This window comes from Ostrea edulis, chromosome 8, assembly GCF_947568905.1.
Source record: "Ostrea edulis chromosome 8, xbOstEdul1.1, whole genome shotgun sequence".
NCBI lineage: Eukaryota > Metazoa > Mollusca > Bivalvia > Ostreida > Ostreidae > Ostrea > Ostrea edulis.
The window spans coordinates 6,000,976-6,018,721 of record NC_079171.1 but is presented as its reverse complement, the minus strand read 5'-3'; the positions used below and the strand labels follow the sequence as shown (position 1 = coordinate 6,018,721).

Sequence of the window (17,746 nt, the reverse complement as noted above, 5' to 3'; positions counted from 1 at the left end):
ATGTGTTATTGCCTGTTTAAATGGTTTGCAGTTTGCTTTGACCTAGTTCATGTTGGGTAGCTATGCCAACATTTACGTCAGAAGACAGAATTTGCTCTCATAAAAAATACAATCAATGTATATACAATGAATATTTGTTATTATTAATATGTTGACGGTGCTACCGTTTGAGCGAGGGCAGCTTCATGTATGTACATATTTTGTAATGTTCATGCTTTGATCAGGTTCAATTTAAACAATATATATTTGCCAAATACTTATGACATGAATTTTCTCCCAGGGTTTTATATTAAAAATCATTAAAACGTGCGTACCGCGAAGAGGAGTGTATACATGAATGTGATTGAAATATTTTAAAGGGACTGATTCACGATTTTCGCCCAAATTTTATTTTTCACTTTAAATGGGTAGCTATGCCAACATTTACGTCAGAAGACAGAATTTGCTCTCATCAAAAATGCAATCAAATATTAATGTCATTCTCCGTTTGTATTGAAATTCAACCCTGTGGGTCACGAATAATCTCGCATTCTAGGTACATAGAAACGGATGTTGCTAAAACGCGGAACAGAACGGAATTGAAGAATTAGAATGATTAATGTAGCTTAGATAACACTTAGAACCGGACAAATACGACTTATTTACATTAATGTAGCTTAGATAGCATTTCGAATCGGACAAATACGTCTTATTTACATTCAAATCAGATTTCAGGAATTTGTTTACAAGTGGCACAGCAGTTTTATCTTAAAACACTGCACCATAAATTGATTAAGATCAGATAAGTATGTGCATAAGTTTACATGGCGGAATACAGTCTTGTATTTTCGGCATTGACATGTGTTAGCGGGCAGCGACACCCAGTGACGGATTTGGAGAGCAGGGGGCCCGGGCCATCCCCTTTTTTGCGCAAAAAATTAGAAAATAATGTAAGTTAAAATTCGGCACCCGAAATCGCTGATGATTTAAGCTAATACTCGACTTTCAAATGTACCCACCGCAGCGATGGGGGGTTCGAATCCCAGCCGCGACATACTTAAGTCGTTAAAACAGGTAGTATAGTTCCTTCGCCAAACGCTCGGCATCAGATGTGAATGTCACAGATTCTCGGAGATGACCTTGAAACGGACGTCCTGGGTCACAGTAGGTGTGGCACGCTAAAAAAAAAACCTCACTGCTCAATGGCCATAAGCGCCGAGCAAAGGCTTAAATAGGAAGCTCTTCACCGGTCTCTGTGACGTCTCCATAGGAGTGAAAAATTCCCCAGAGAGACGTTAAACAAGATACAATCAATCAATCACCCCCCCCCCCTCTTCTCTTTCGGAAATCCTGGATCCGCTACTGACATCTATTGATAAAGACAAGGTGTATATGCCCCCGCCCTCTCGTAGTAACTTGTCACGTGTATATGTTTACACATAATACATGTTTTAACATCTTGTGTTTGATTTATTACTTTCAAAAAGAAAACAAGCAGCGACTGAGTGACCACATCATTCTTCTAACACTAAATTCGCGAGAACTTCTAACAGTTGATTTCTAATCCAACTATTTATATTGATAATGAGATTACATTTTAATTTGATTTAAACATAAACTCTGGCAGCCTTCTAGCTATTTCATATATTACGGAATAAATCTGTTAAGTATTGTTAATAGTTGCATTACCTACATTTGACATGTACATCTTAGTTTGAATTCGTTGTTTCAATCTGGGTTTATTTCCCGCTGTATCTCTTTGGGTTTAATATATGTCTGCAGGATTCCGGTACATTTGACGTAAATCGATCCCTAATGAAAGAAACCTGTAATAGGGACCGGGATCATTCGCTTTAAAATTCCCTGCGCTACATATATGTACAATTTATATACCAGGGGTAGAAAAAGATCAAATCCATAATCACTTATCTTGAAAATATAAAGTGCGATTAAGAACAAGTTAGATTTTAAAAGGTTATGTTTGGGGAATTTTTTTTGAGAAAATCGTTTTATATTTTTCAATGTTGTTTTGGGGGAGGGGGAGAATGAACACCCCCTATTCATCATTGGCAAAGTTTATTAATCATTTCCTGTGGTGCCAATCAGAAAAAAGTAATAAAATTTGAAAGCTTTTTTGGAACTTAACTCAATCTAATTAAAATCAGACTTTTTAGATCCACGCCGTATACTCTGTAGCGATTGTTAGCGTATCCAAGGATCTTATTTTAATTAGATTGGAATTTAACTTTTTTATATATTTGATTTTTTTTTTCTACAACACAATGTCACAATTGGTAGGAGAGGCGAATGGGGAGGGGTGTCAGAAAATGATAAAACCGTGGAAAGGGGACAGCATCCACATCCCTTTCTTCCAACTTTTTTTTTTAAAATACATATTTATGTGTATGAAGTATATAAAACGGTGGATTCTAAGTATGTTCTCTCTATGATTTCTGCTTCCCTTAGTAATATAAATTTCACGATAGAGCGCATTTAGTTTGACCTCATCTTGGGTAAAATAACCAAACAAAATACCAAAAAACAATCAAAAGCAAACAGCCGTTTCAGTGAGGGTGTACCAGAAATAAAGTATTCACAGTTACAACGTCCGAGTGAGGGTTCTTTATCAGAAAATAAACTATAAACAGTTACAATGACCGAGTGAGTGTTCTTTATCAGAAAATAAACTACACATAGTTACAACGACCGAGTGAGGGTTCTTTATTAGAAAACAAACTATACACAGTTACAACGTCCGAGTGAGGGTTCTTTATCAGAAAATAAACTATACACAGTTACAACAGCCGAGTGAGGATTCTTTATCAGAAAATAAACTATACACAGTTCAAACGTCCGAGTGAGTGTTTTTTATCATGCCAACGTCTAGCACGACAAGATATACCTCCGTTTCTTAAGGTCATATCTGAGAGACCGGTAACTTTCACTTTTATCAACCCCCCCCCCCTCCAATCAATTTAGAATTTGAAAGGTGGGCCAATTTGAATTCAAGAATTTTAAACAAGTCATCCGCCAGCTTCCTAGCGATTACAGTGTTCGCCTCGCATGCAGAAGTCCGGGATTCGAATTCCGACCAAGACATAATTTCGTCGTTAAAACAGGTAGTGACAATTCCATCACCAAACGCTCGGCATCAGGTGTGAATGTCACGAGTCCTCTGAGATAACTGTAAAAATGGATGCCCCGTGTCAAAGCAGGCGTGGCACGCAAAAGAACCAGAACCCCCATTGTTCAAGGGTTGTAAGCACCGAACACAGGCCTACATTTTGATGTCCTTCACCAGACTCGTTGATCTCTCCATATCGGTGGCAAATTAAATAAGATATAATCAGTATTTCACCCCCCCCCCGTTATGAAAAAAAAACAACCCAGATACTACGTGCCTGTTTAATGACACTCAAAGTTTCTCTGCCTTGAAGTGCAACAAATTAAACCCAATACCTCACACAGTTTATCAGGTCTTGCTTGTAGATTGAGTTGAGTGGAATAATGAACCTCCAGATATATATGTACATTCACACGTGTATGATTAAACTTGTGCTACACTCACGCATGCGAGCTTTTCCTATATCACGTGTTCGAGTCTTACTTCCTGAATGTTTTCTTGAACTAGTGAATATTAGAAATTAAGGTAGAGACCGATAGTAACCACGTGATCAGTAAAAATCGTGTATTTTCACGTGAAATTATTTTTCGGAATTCCGTACATCGCCATAGAGTAGTCGAAAAACAAAAAGGGGTTCCGAAAGTACAAGTTGTTGCTGTGACTGAATCGATGATTGAGAGGGTCGTCTCGACGAAAGATATAGAAATTTGGCCATAGTTTAGATTAGGAATACGTCAATGTAATAATAGTGGACTAAATGTTTCGTCCGTGCAGAATGGCACTTTTTACCTCACGAAATTCACCACCATGCATAGCTGCACTACGTAAACAAAGTTGTTGATGTAGCGTGATCGTGATGTCCGAGTGCTGCGAGTTTCAATACTGTTTATGTAGTCATTGAGAGTTTAAACAAAGTTTCTTCTGAGAAGAGGAATTCGATGGATGCATTCAACGTGGACAACGAAATCATAATTTCGTTTGGTAAGTGAAAAAAATGGCAAATTGAATTTGTATTCAACCCACTTTTCCTCTGCTATTTCACAACGCGATTTTATAATAACATCTATAAACGCACAATTTGGAGCTGTTTCATTTTTTGTGCATCTATGTATTCCATATGTGCCCAAAATATAACTCCTACATGTGCATGTAATTGTAAATGGATGTCATGTATATGCCAAATTTGAAAAAAAATAGGGCTCTCACAAGTTTGAGGGGGGAGGGGGGAGTGTTGCACTAAAATTCTATTTGGTATAAATGATAGTACTTATAGTATCTTGAAATTTCATTGACCTAAGAGATATTTCAAATCTGGGGTTTCATGTTTCATGCAAGCATGTAGGTCTACAAAATTTTATTTAAAATATTTGTAAAATCACAAGCCCCCCTCATAGGCAAATAGATCTAAATGTATTGTATGAAAATAAGATATGTATGCCCTTCTCTTGACCCACACTCCGTAAAGGAGACAGGTCTGATAAATCTAGAGTTGACTTGTTTTGATAGTATTAGAATGAACTGGCAGTTTATGAAAACATATCTGTCATCTCATATTGTAATATGATAATTATGATGTTTATTCACCTCATTAAGGACCCGGGGGTGGGAGGGTATGTACAGTTTAAATAGAAGGTAACTATAACAATATGAAATAAATAACAATCATGCAGATGTACTACTACTACAAGAGTTCACATTGCTGCACTGCACACATTTAACATACATGTAGTGTTACATATGTAATACTGATTTCAGACAAGATTTTAAAAATTAACATAATAAAATACATGTTATGTGTGTAATTTTCAATATATCAGCATTTTAAAGTTCACTAAACATGCATTGAGACACACAATTTTAAAATTGACATTGTCTGACACAGTATAATTAATGATTAATACTGACTGTGCAAATATTAATTATGATGATTTTTTTCTAAGCATCATCCTAAGGACCAGTGCAAGTTGAAATGGGCTTCCAGCCAACAACTTCAACAGCAATTTGCCATGAAAATCAGCAAGAAAGGTACAATATTTTCTATCTTAGTAAGATAGAATTTTTCATTTTAACACCAGACATTTATAAAGACAATTCTTAGTATATTAGATATTCATCTTTTTTTCAATATTTGAATATACAGAATATATTTTTTATAACAGGTACTTCATTTACATTGATGATGTCATATCCCCTGGACCCCACAACTTTACAGGTTACAGAGAAAATTCAAGAACTTCTGCAAAATGTGGGACTTGGATAGAATCAATAATGTATTTGTGAGCCCAGAGCAATGGATATATTGTGCAACATACTAAAGTGTGAATTTATGGAAAACAAGTACATGTACTCATGTATTACATGTCTTTTTTAAAGACAATAATATTGTATAAATATAGAGGAAGTGTCATTGTTGATTATTCTAAGTTTTTGATATATCAAAATCAGTAAACATTTCTAAATGAAAATAAAATACCAATTTTATAACTTTAATCAATGTGTTTGAATTTCTCATTTTCTAACCCCCCCCCCCTCTTGTTACACACACTCAGTGCATATATACTGTGAATGCAATAAGCATGCATTCTAAGTTATCCAAGCGAGTTTTTGTTTCAGTGTGAGACTACAAGTAGGACTCATAAACTTATGAAGATACATATATATTTGTGAAAGCAAGATAGCTGACATGAGCCTTGAGATCAATGGGTCGAGCCGCGGTGGTGGTCTAGAGGTTAGAGCGTTCGCCCCGCATGCAGAAGGCCAGGGTTCGAATCCCGGCCGCGACAGACCTGAGTTGTTGAAACAGGTAGTGACAGTTCCATTGCCAAACGCTCAGCATCAGGTCTGAATGTCACTGGTCCTCGGAGATGACCTTCAAAACGGATGCCCAGTGTCACAGTAGATGTGGCACGCTAAAGAACCCTCACTGCTCAATGGCCGAAAGCGCCGAGCAAAGGCCTAAATTTAAAGCCGTTCACCGGTCTTGGTAACGTCTCCATATGAGTAAAAAATTCTCGAGAGAGACGTTAAACAAGATACAATCAATCAATCCATGGGTCGATTGGGTGGAAATCTTTCCATTGATATTAAATATAAAGTTGTTATTTAAACATATTTGGTGCACTATGCTGTATAATCATATCAATTTCTTATAATAGGTAATCGTGTCTGGTTATTATAAAAAAATGTATGAAAAATAACTAAATATTAATGCAATCATTGTGAGTGCAAAAAGGTCAATCGCAAGAGCACATACATAAATGCATTGGCGGATATAAGGGGTGGGGTGGGGGGGGGGGGCAACCGGCGCGAGCCCCCCTAAAAATTTCCAAGTTTAAAGTAAATCGTGGTCTCTTGTTTAGAGAAATATATACGATAAAAGAAGCCATAATTTCCTCCACTCTCAGAGAAATAAATGTCTGACAAAATCTTTTGATTTATTGAATTACTTTTAGTGGGAGAACTGCTACTTTTTCCAAACACCCTTAAAATTTGCGTTATTTTATTAATTTCACCTTATTAAAAATTACAGAAAATAATAAAAATGACTACATAGGAGACATGTTTTAAGCCCTAAAAAATCTGTAAAATCCAGGAGTTTCTGGGGAATCCCCCCCTTCAAGGCGGCCCCCAGACCCCTGCCTCATACAGTTGCACCCCCCCCTCCCAACTTCAATTCCTGATCCGCCCCTGAAATAGCTTATAGAAACCTTCTTATTGTCATGTTCAATTTTCAAAGAGGTAATTTGGGAATGCTTAAACATTCTAAGTAATAAAAAGGTCAGTAGTTTATCTCTGCTGGCTGAATCTTTCTTCTCAATGCACCGAGTGCAATTCATGACGTCTATGTTCCTGCTCATTCTTTCTCCTCCATACCATGCAGTATATTAAAGGGGTTGGGATGTAATGGAGACATTTGTTTTAACAAATATAAATTGTATTTCAATTTTTTGTGGGGATTTTTATTTGGGAAAACTCTTGATATTAATCATCAAATATGATGACGTATGATAAATCTATAGTCTGAGTGTAAGTGCACAAAGGTCAACAACGAGAACTACAACAAAATATAAGCTAAAATTTGAAATACATACTTTCTGTATTATATTTATTAATTTAAAAAAGGTATTACAAAGAATCTTCGAATTTCAGCAAGCTGTTTTTGATGGATTGTTTACAACATCTTTTAATAACCCTTTTTCTTACGAAAATGTGTAGTTTGTTAAAAGGGGGTGGGGTTAGGAATTTTTTGCTAGTTCCATATTGAACCCCATTATGGTGTATAATTTTTTTCATATATTTTACTTACTAATAGACTGACCACTTAATGAAATAAAATAAGAAATTTGATGGGTAATTTTTTTGCAGCTTAAGCAAAGGTATGACCCTGTGTGCAAATATTGTGCACTGTTTTAAGGTAATTAGCCAATGTAGCTCTGTTGAAGTAATGTTGTTGCATGTTAATAATGATTGCTGAACTTGAAATTGATGTGTAATATACAGTTATGTGAAAGGTTGTTTGGAACCATATATGACAAGTTATGATCCTTTTTACAATAAAAATGTTATAGCTCTATTTGTATATTGCTCTCTACTTATTTTTCTTCACTTTTTACGCTTTACAAGGACTAAAGAAGGTGTTGTTAAAATCGCCATATTTCTCAAAAACAAGGTCGATTACCTACATTGATTTTTTATTATGTTTTATATCGAAGCTTCATCATAAACATATATCAAAATAAAAAAAATTCAATGGTTAATGTTTTTAGCATCAACCTATCAATCTCTACCTTAAGTTAAAAAAAAAACTTTCTTCCAGTGATGTATTGAATGATGATATGTTGTTTGTCTTATGGTAATCTATACTAAATCATCTGTACATAATTTGTGTTATGGCGATTTATACAAAATCATGTGTACATAATTTGTGTGTGGACTCGTGCTTTCCCTTCAGGGGTACTCCGGTTTCCTTCCACGAAATGACCTCCTAGTGCCAACATCCGTGGAAGCCGGTAAATAACACGCACAATGATAAATCTCATAACTCCTATAAGCAATACATGTACAAAATAGAGAGTTGGCAAACACGGGTCCCTGGATATACAAGAGGTGGGGTATACCAGAGGAGGAATAGGCATCTCCTGTCGACCGGTCACATCTCATAAGTCATACAAGCAATACAAATAGTTCGGTAAACACGGACTCCTGTAGAGGTAGGATCAGGTACCCTGGAGGAGTAAGCGTCCTGATGAGGTGAACGGAGTAATCCGCAGTCAAAATCAGTGTGCCAAGAACGACTTAATATATATATAGGTTAACATCCCTTGTTATTTGTATGACTGACATGCATAAGTTGTGTACGCGTATTCGTCAGGTATATAACATGTAAAACTTATACGGTACCAATTTTGATGCACCAGATGCGCATTTCGACAACTAATGTCTCTTCAGTGATGATCAACCGAAATGCTTGAAATCCGAAATAACTATGAAGTTTTAGAGTCAAATATAGCCAAAAACAGCGTGCCAAAAAAGTGGAGCCAAATTCGTCCAAGGATAAGAGCTATGCATGAGGGAGATAATCCTTAATTTTGAAATGAATTTCTAAATTTTACAACAGCAATTAAATATACATCCGTATTTTCAAGCTAGTAACGAAGTACTTAGCTACTAGGCTGTAGTGACCCTCGAGGACTAACAGTCCATCAGCAGAGGCCTCGACCCAGGGGTCATAATGTAAAACTTATACGGTACCAATTTTGATGCACCAGATGCGCATTTCGACAACTAATGTCTCTTCAGTGATGCTCAACCGAAATGTTTGAAATCCGAAATAACTATGAAGTTTTAGAGTTAAATGTAGCCAAAAACAGCGTGCCAAAAAAGTGGAGCCAAATTCGTCCAATGATAAGAGCTATGCATGAGGGAGATAATCCTTAATTTTGAAATGAATTTCTAAATTTTATAACAGCAACATACATATTGAACACGTATCTGTCTGGGTATATGACATACATATTAGATACGTATCTGTCTGGGTATAGGACATACATATTAGACACCTATCTGTCTGGGTATAGAACGTACATGCAAGGTGAAGATAACGAACAGTGATCAATCTCATAACTCCTACAAGCAATACAAAATAGATACCGTATATACTCGCCTATAAGTTGGTCCGCCTATAAGTCGGTTGTATTTTTTAAGCTTATTTTATAAGAATTTGCCATTGACCTACACATTTTTGTCAGAATCGGTCGACAATTTCAAGTCAATGCTCTAGTGTTTTTACCTATGTTTCAAAAAATATTTTGAGAAATTAATAATTATGAGGTGCTCAATATCCAAGCCATACCTGTTTGGGGTTTAAACGCAACCCTTGATCTGTTATGGGCAATGATCCCTTGTTTACCTATGCAATTATGGTCTCCTAATTACCAGTACCTGACACTGTGTGATTGTTTACTTAGTGGCACGCGCCTAGCGAAAACTGTTATTGTGGGATTCCCGTATAATTCATTGTATCAACAATTTTAAGAGTCAAGAATGATGATCTAAATTATCTGTTAACAATATTCAATATTTTATAAAAAAAAATATTTCAGCCAGTATACATATGACTATTTCAATATTAAATCGGGTTCGCAATTCAATTTTACCGATAAACGATAGATTAGTTGAATATTGAAAGTATTAATCATAGCGGTATGTAAATAATTTTTAACTAGATAAAAATATGTAAATACTTATACTTTATACATGATTTTAAAATACATAAACAATACAATATATCTAGATAATCATGTGTGTGGTAGTCCATGATAATCGTCGGAGTTGTTAAAAAACACTACCTTACGCCGCCCAGAAAAAAAAAACAATTTTCTTAGAACGCGCCTATAAGTCGCACATAGAGTTTTGGACAAAAAATTGACTCCCAAAAATCCGACTTATAGGCAAGTATATACGGTAGTTGGCAAACACGGACCCCTGGACACACCAGAGGTGGGATCAGGTGCCTAGGAGGAGTAAGCATCCCCTGTTGACCGGTCACACCCGCCGAGAGCCCCATATCCTGATCAGGTAAACGGAGTTATCCGCAGTCAAAATCAGTGTGACAAGAACGGCTTAACAATCGGTATGAAACACGTCAAACAGCATTTGACCCAATGCAAGGTTGTATTGATGAACTCGATCGTTATAACGACCATAGAATTTGCGAAATGCTGACTTCAATCGAGACTGTTGAAATCCCTGTACCATCAACTTGTTTGTCAATACCTTACCTCGATTTAAAAACTGACTATACCCAGAACAAGCTCTTGCATATCGAATCAGTTGAGATATATAAACACCATATGCAGGTGATAATGGAATATTGCTATATAAATGTGGGAAGTTGACGATGGAGAAGCTGAAATCATCCCGTTTGTCATAGAGTTGAGTTGTCAGTTTGCCGTTAATGTCTACTTTCAATAAAATATCTAAGTATGAAGCAGAAGTGGACGACTCTGTGGTGTCCTTTATTTCGAGCTCACAGGGATATATCAAATCGACATATGAATGAAAGCTATCATTGTTAATAGACAAAACATCATCGATATATCTATAAGTCGAATTGGAGGTCACAGTGAGAGATTTTTTCTTCTCACGTAGAATTTTTTGAATAAATTCTGCTTCATTTGAATATGAAAACAGGTCAGCTAACAAAGGAGCACAATTCATGCCCATGGGGATTCCAACAGACTGTTGGAAGTCCTGATCACCAAAGACCACGAAGATATTGTCAATGAGGAACTCTAGCATATTTTTTATTTCAACTTCAGAGTACTTGTGCGTGGAATCAGAGTGGTGTTTAACAAAGTAAGTTTTTGAATGACTGATCACTAGATATGAATATTTCCGTTTTCCGTTTTTGCTGAAGAAGCAACTGTTTATGATGTCAAAAAGTCTAGTCTTTAATTTATCGTGAGGAATGGTCGTGTATAGTGTTGAAAAGTCATACGTTTTAATGCTATTGATTTGGGGAAAATTATGTGATTTCAAGTTTACTAAAAGTTCTTTAGAATTTTTTAGAATCCACATTTGATTAACACCACTTCTGGCATATGTAGTCGCACAGTAAGTTTGAAGTTTGTCCTCCACAGCTGTTAACATTTTCGTGAGGAGCAAAGATAGGGTCTTGGTAGAGCACTTACTGGATCCAGCAATGTATCTTTGTTTGTAAGGGTTTTTATGTAGTTTTGGAATCCACTATAGGTACGGTAACTCACATTCATTCGACCCATTGACTGGAATATTAATTGTGTCTAAAACTGAAGCATGGTTTTGAAGAATTTCGTCTTTTGAAAGGGCAGTTGGAGTATAAGTACGATTACCAAAAGTGGAATTAATGCCAAGTTCGTTTAAAATACAGTTGTAATAATGAGCCTTACAAACAAAGACAATGTTGTTACTAGCTTTGTCAGCTGGAACAAAAACATATTCCTCATGTACCCTATCTAATTCTTTTATCACTTCTGGTTTACTAAACACAGAGGGATATATGGTACGTACTTTTGTTTTCATGTGTCTAATGCGGGATTTTAATATCCCTCTTATGCTTTTAACCCATTCTGACAATGTATCAAGTTATTCTCTGTCTGGGTATAGAACATACATATCAGATACGTGTCTGCCTGGGTATAGAACATACCTATTAGACACGTATCTGTCTGGGTATAGAACATATATATTAGATACGTGTCTGCCTGGGTATAGAACATACATATTAGACACGTATCTGTTTGGGTATAGAACATACTTATTAGACACGTATCTGTCTGGGTATTGGACGTACATATTAGACACGTATCTGTCTGGATATAGGACATACATATTACACACGTATCTGTCTGGATATAGGACATACATATTACACACGTATCTGGCTGGATATAGGACATACATATTAGACACGTATCTGTCTGGATATAGGACATACATATCAGACACGTATCTGTCTGGATATAGGACATACATATTAAACACGTATCTGTCTGATTATAGGACGTACACATTAGACACATATTAGTCACCAGTTCATTCCTAGGTATGGGCGGAAGTGGGTATGCAAATAAAGTAAAAAGAAAAGTTGTGCTTTATATTAAATATTTCTTCACTAAGGGCAGTTATATTCATTTAAGAGTTCATTGCTATCTCCGTGCTATATATATTTAAGTCATAGATCGTACCTAGTTCTTCACAATTTTTGCCAATAAATCTGAAACGCTTGCTCTGGAGTTACTGCCTTCATCCTTCATTGTGTCATATGTGAGTTGAAGTCCTTAAGCTATAACAAAATCTTACTTGATTAGTAAATATCGTAAAATCAATTTAAAACTTACATTTGTTTTCGATAAACTACTCTGAAATTGCAAAAATAAAAGTAAAGTGGTTGATCTAAGCTAGTTTTCTTCTTTTTAAGACAACATAATATTGTATGAAATTAATTTCTCGTTTATCGATTTTGATCTTGCAGAAAAAATAAGTTTTGATAAAAATGTGCCTGTTCGTTTCTTCAATCCGTGATTTTAGTCTTGAATCAGCCTTATTGAAATATCCAGAACGAAGCTAGACAATGTCATACCAATCGCACATTATCGGCCTTTTCCGGCAACCCGATACGATGCGATTGGTTTACAATATGATCAGCATGAAATTGTGTAGGTTTTCAGTGAGAGTTATATCAATAATAGTTTTGGCTCGGCCCATATTTATCATTTTATCAAGACATAATTATTTTACTTATATATATATATATCTCATTCGACGAAGGACACTCCCTCCCGAGATCAACGATCAGACACATCGATGGACTTTTAAATACGATATTCATCTGATATTTTCAATCTTCTTAATTTTTTCCCGTGATTTTTATAATAATTTATGAACAGTTACTGATATGTACAAATACATGGATACACACCATTTTTTATATTTTGGGTTGAACATGTTTTGTGAGGACACAGATCGTGAAAGTAAATAATAAGTCGAAAACTGTCCAATATGTCAGATATCGAATGGTACAGGACTGTTCTGGGAAGTCGGCGCCGTAAACCTTAAAATATCTTACCGTATTTAGGTTGTGCACTACCTGACAATGTCAAAGAAATCAGACCACTGTTTGTAATATATCAGTTTTTCTGTTTCTCATTCATAAAGTGCATTACGTTTTCAATTATTGCGTATGACGAGAATAAATGATGTGTAATTCATAATTCTGCCCTTTGTCGCAATGGACAAAACCTACCATTGTAAACACATTCGCAACACTAAGTTCCAAATATTGAAATCATGAGCTACCCTTCATTTTAAAAAAAATGTTGGGTTGTTGGGTTTTTTTTGTCAATTATTCGGCAGATAGATAGATTGATACATCTTAGTTTCTTTTCCGTTTTCGTTGATCGATAATCATACCTGCCCCCGACTGGTTTAAATCATCACATCTGAACACGTTACGGCACTAACCAGGGACCATTCACACAAAGCTATCTTACGACTAAGATATGTCTTAAGACCAAAATTACTTTTCCTGTTTATGCATGTCCACCTTTTCTTTATTTTTTCACCCGACCGGACATAATCTGTTAAATTTACAGCAACTTAAAAACAACTGTCTTTTTTTTCTCTAACATGTCAAACAATACTGATATTTCAGCAACTAAAAAGTTTGGACATCGGTTGATAAACATCTTAAATCGTTTGACACCGATTTGTCTGAGTGCATGCAAACGGACTTCATAGCCGCTGTGTGGTCACAATTAAACGTATTCGAATAGCATTCATTTATTATTTGTAGGCACAAAAGCAGTGTTGGGTGAAACTATTTCTTCACGTGTTTATGTTTGGTTAGTTTTCTGACTATTTCATTTCAATCAATTATACGCATTTTCACATAGGAAAGCCTTTGCGCCTTGCATACAAATATAGTGGAAGACACATACAATTACAAGCGTTTTGTTCGATTAATGAGTCGTTCATTGTAAATTCTTTGGTTTTCCCACACACCCATCCCCTCGTTTACTGAATACCATTTTTGTATTCGGTATATTATTTTGTTGAATAAAACAAGTGCGGCGTTGCTAACTTGTAACAAACGTAACAATCCTAGATTGTCTTTATTTCTTTATATTCCAAATTAGTTAAACAATTATTCTATTTTTCGGAGGAGAGGAATGGAAAAATAAAAATTATATATATATATATATATATATATATATATATATATATATATATAAAGTCAAAAAATAAAATTCAATACTCAAACTTTTATCTATAGCGCTTTCGCCCTGCGGGCTCGTCAGTAGATTTATATATATATATATATATATATATATATATATATATATATATATATATATATATGCAGTTCCAAAATATATTTAAATCACTAGCGCTTTCTGGATTTTAATATCCATCCTCAGGTGAATACAAATTTTAAATAATGAATACAAAGTTGTTTATCTTAGAGACGTCTATTGTGACGTCATGACGTCATGATAGTCTTTGCGAGGAGGGAATAGATACATGACGTCATAATACAAAAGTTCGGGAAAGGTGACTTGGACAAAATAAGCATGAACATTTACATGATAAAAGTTGATGAATTAAGAGGTTTAACAATCAAGATTTTTCATATATGCATTGATTAAAGTTTGTTTAGTTTAGGAGAAAACAGTTTAATGAAATAATTTTCTTTAGCAAGTCTCATGGACGTTGATTCTGTTTTAAGTTTATCAAATGGAAATATGCTGTAGTTGCCTCTAGCACAGGTGTCAAAGCGTAAAGAAAAATATCATTATTCGGACATGGAAAAGAAATCTCAACGAACGAAAACAGGCATTTTGGAATGCATGTAAAACGGAACACACAGTCGATATCTATAAGAATTGGAGACGACTGGACCTACCTATAATGCCTAGAAAATTTCGCATCAAGGAAATTGCAGGGGAGGATGAAACTGAAAGGGCAATCAGAGAAAAATTAGCTGTACAAAAATTTGATGCAGAAATCGCACTCTTGGAGACCAGATCAACCAGATATACTACGCGATTTCAAAATATTGATATTGAAATGGAGCATGAAATCAAGAAAATCTCGACTGGATAAATCCAAACCCACTTATTGGAGAAGTGAAAAAGACACAGATGACGAGGAGGAAAAGTCAAAATATATCTGGGCTAAGAAGAAGCTTTTCTATGACAATTATGAGCAAAATTATGGGACCATCAACTTGGACAGAAAACAAACACCTAAAGGAAACAGATCATTCAAACCAAACAACAGAAATCAACGAAGAAACAACAATACATATGCCGAGGTTACAAGAACGAAATATACTCAGCACATGGATCAAGGAAACAACCAATGGTTGAGATCATCTGCAAATGTCCAAAGACAACATAGGAATCTAAACCAAAGGTACCGGGACCAAAGACCTGTAGAAATAAGATATTGTGAGGAATCTCCAGGTGAGAATCACATGAACTACAAACGAAAATATAACAGCAATGATAACATCAACAACAACAGCCGCAACAACTCCAACAACAGCCATGGTAAGCCTTTTTTGTGGAGGAACAAAATTCAGAAATACCGCTGGAAAAGTTGGGCATAACTAAACATACTAAAGTTGACCCCAAAATAATCAATATTTCTAAAAGAACCTTTTCCAAGGAGGAAATAGAAATACTAGAAAAGGGCTTTAAATTTACTCCAACACCCAAACCCGACAATCTTACTTTGGAAAAAGACATAGACGAATTTTGTCGGAAATTACGTTTGAGGGAATTTTTTGGACGAACGGAAATTTCTGATGATTGTATTATCCGAAATAAAAAGGGAACAACAATACAAAGGGGACGAAATAAGGCCTTAGATGACTATATAGATGTCCTTAAATCTACCAAATCATCACTGTGTAACAAAAATACTGTTAAAAACAATTTGAATTTGATACAGAGAAAAGCCCTTCAAAAACTACGGAATGACTGTGAAATTATCCTCAAAGAGGCAGACAAAGGAGGAGCAATAGTCTGTATGGATAAAGCATTTTACAAATCCCTCGTGCTTCAACATATAGAGGATAAGAACTTTTATGTAAAACTACCAGAAAATCCCGATAAAAATTTTTTGAGGAATTTAAAACAGATGTGCCGAAAACACGGACACTTGTTAAAAGAAAAAGAATTTGACTATTTAACAAACTTTGAAATGAAAACCAGTAATTTCTATGGGCTACCGAAAATATACAAAAGCAACCACATCAAGATCGCTATTGAAGAACAAAATCAAACATGCATAACTACTAGTGAACCTATGGATCTAAAACTACGACCAATTGTGGCTGGACCTGCATGTCCAACACACAGACTCAGTAATTTTATAGATATTTTGTTAAAGGATCTATGCCAAAAAGTTCCTAGCTACATTCGGGATAGTATGGATTTTCTTAACAAACTCCCAGAAATTGTAGACCAGAATACCTTATTTGTAACGTTTGATGTAACGAGTTTATATACAAATATCCCACATGACTTTGGAATAGAGGCTATAACGTTTTGGATAGAAAACACCCGGAACTTATCCCAAGAAATTTCTCAATGGAATTTATTATAGATTTCATAAAATTCATTTTGGAAAACAACACATTTCATTTTGATGGCGAATTTTACAAACAAATCAAAGGAACAGCTATGGGAACTAAAATGGTCCCTGCATACAGCATACAGTAATGGGATATTTCGAAGAAATGTTATATCGAAAAGTCGATGAGGAAATGAGTCAAGAGCTTGGACAAAATCTGAGGAATTCATGGAAAAGATATCTAGATGACTGTTTTATATTTTGGGAAAAATCCAAAGAAGACCTGATCAAGTTTCACAATTTGTTGAATACACTCAATCCAAATATCCAGTTTACCATGGAATACAGTGATACTTCGATTCCCTTTTTGGACATCAAGGTGATAAAACATGAAACCAACATCTTAACTGATATATTTTACAAAAAGACGGACACACAGCAATATTTGAATTTCAAATATTGTCATCCTACACACACTAAAAGGAATATCCCGTACAATTTGGCCAGAAGGATTTGCACTATTGTTAAAGATGAAAATACTAAAGACCAAAGACTGGCAGAATTGAAAACATTTCTTACTGCGCAGAATTATCCAGAAACACTCATTCTTTCAGCCATAAATGAAGCAAAGAAAATTCCACAGCATACACTTAGAACAACAAGAGAAAAAGAACACGATCCTTTCCTAATACCATTTATGACAACTTACAACCCAAAACATATAAATATCTTTCAGGAAGCTAAGAAGAATTTTACAGTTATCGAGCGTGATTTAGAACTTCAAAAAAGTATTCCCAAATCCGACCTACTTCACAGCCAAAGAAAACCATCCAACTTGAAAAAATTATTAACAAAAGCCAAATTGAATTCAACGCCTGAAAAATACGCAGTTTCTACATGTGGTGACTCAAGGTGTGGTACATGTCCCTTCCTAAAAACAGTAAATTATATTACTTTTAAATGCGGAAAATATTTTACTGTAAATGATAACATGTCATGCAAGTCGAAAAACTTACTATACTG

General features: G+C 35.2%; 1 protein-coding gene and 1 long non-coding RNA gene across 3 annotated transcripts in view; one reads left to right on the top strand and one right to left on the bottom strand.

The window, feature by feature from the left end:
- Window positions 1–17,746, bottom strand: part of LOC125661140 (sterile alpha motif domain-containing protein 9-like) — a 223,972-nt gene that overhangs the window by 99,357 nt on the left and 106,869 nt on the right. The gene's annotated exons all lie outside the window — the stretch shown is intronic.
- On the top strand, window positions 3,624–5,593 carry LOC130049861 (uncharacterized). Of its 2 annotated transcripts, XR_008798192.1 has the most exons (3): window positions 3,624–4,084; window positions 5,044–5,128; window positions 5,263–5,593. It is a non-coding gene; the product is annotated as an uncharacterized LOC130049861 (long non-coding RNA). The 2 variants fall into 2 exon arrangements; XR_008798191.1 differs by lacking the exon at window positions 3,624–4,084 and having other exon boundaries at window positions 4,804–5,128.